This window comes from Vicia villosa, unplaced genomic scaffold, assembly GCF_029867415.1.
Source record: "Vicia villosa cultivar HV-30 ecotype Madison, WI unplaced genomic scaffold, Vvil1.0 ctg.000488F_1_1, whole genome shotgun sequence".
NCBI lineage: Eukaryota > Viridiplantae > Streptophyta > Magnoliopsida > Fabales > Fabaceae > Vicia > Vicia villosa.
Window position 1 is genome coordinate 408,073 of NW_026705237.1, and position 2,010 is coordinate 410,082.

Sequence of the window (2,010 nt, forward strand, 5' to 3'; positions counted from 1 at the left end):
ACATTTTTAAACTTTACAAAACGGTCTGTCGCAACAACTAACAGCACGCGGCGCCACACACATTCGCGGCGCGGAACGAATCGGAACAACGCCTTCGCGGCGCAAACAAAGTTGTGCGGCGCGGAACGAGAAGGAACTACGCCTTCACGGTGCAGCCATATGCTCGCGGCGCGTACTGAACCCAACAAAACTTCCTGGCCTTCTGCCAAGCAGTTCGCGGCGCCAACTCCTGGACGCGGCGCGAACTGGCGATTTCCAGAACTCCGAATAGCAGAAAACAGCCTGCGATTTCGTCCCTCTTTCACCGAATCACTACCAAACCAATCTCATTCCAACCAGATTTCGCATACAGTGAAATAACACATATTATAACGCATTTATAATACATTCAACCATCCAATTATCACCATACATGATCAACATAATTATTATAACTCAATTCTCCCAAAACCTAACATTTCTACAACCTAAGCATAACCCAATTGATCTGAATAACACAATCAAATTCTATCATACAACCTATAATCCCATAATAGAAGATAAACGGAAGAGTCCCCCCTTACCTGAAGGTTGATTCTTCGCTCTTCCTCGGGTCGCACTTCTCCGCTCCTCTTCTCTTTTCACGTTCAGACTCTTCTCTTCTCCTTAGTTCTATTCCTCTTTTCCACAATTCCTCTATTTTTCTATTTTATGAAAATAAGCTTATCATTAGTAATGGGCTTCACCACTGACACCCCCCTTCTACTACAAGCGACACTGGCCCATTAGCCTCATTATTTCCATTTTTCTCAGTTAACCCAAATAATTCTAATATTTAATCCAAAAGTAATTAAATTAAATAAAGAATTTTATGGGGTGTTACAACTCTCCCCCACTAGAAAAGTTTTCGTCCTCGAAAACATACCTTAGGCAAAGAGTTCCGGGTAGGAGTCCTTCATCTGGCTCTCCAATTCCCACGTAACATTTCCACCGGCTGGTCCTCCCCAAGCTACTCTGACTAATGCTATCTCCTTGCCACGCAATTGTTTCACCTTCCGATCTTCAATCCTCATAGGCAAAGTTTCAACTGTCAGATTATCCTTTACCTGTACATCATCGACTTGGATCACATGAGATGGATCAGCAATGTATTTCGTCAACTGCGATACATGGAATACATCATGCAAATTCGCAAGTGTCGGTGGCAACGCAATGCGATACGCCACTTCTCCAACCCTCTCCGTAATTTGAAACGGACCAATAAAACGCGGAGTCAACTTCCTTGACTTCAGTGCTCTACCAACACCAGTTGTAGGAGTCACCCTCAAGAACACATGATCTCCTTCTTGAAATTCAAGTGTCCTTCTTCTTTTATCATGATAACTCTTCTGCCGACTCTGAGAAGTCTTCATTTTGAGTTGTAGGAGTCACCGCTTCAAAACTTTTAAACAACATTTATCACAACAAAATTATCAACATAATACAACAACTATTTTATCATCACACCAACTCAAAATGCGACTTAGAATGCGAATCATACGATGCACATGCAGGTGGTACCAACGGAGCAAAGCCCCAAACTTAATATTTGCCAATTAATAGAGGCATCAACAAGGCGTAAGCCTTCAACTTTAAAACAAGGCATAAGCCTTCAACTTGCAACCTTTTCCAATCTAGACCAACTTACATAGCATGAGCTCCTAACTTGTATGCTATGAATGCAATGACATATGAATGCAACAACAACAACAACACAACAACAAATCGACTTTGGCATAAGCCTACAACATAATTTTTTCCAACAATCAGAGGCAACATAGCGACAACAACAACGATTCTCAGTAACTTCAACATAACAACGATAGCCATAATCATGAACAACTACAACTTAACAACGATAGCAATAATCATCAACAACAGCATAACAACAACACAACAACAATAACAACAACACTTCAACGGCAACTAAACTACAATTTGACACTGGCCATAAGCCTAGAACTTATGTGCCAAGAATTAGAGGGAAACCAA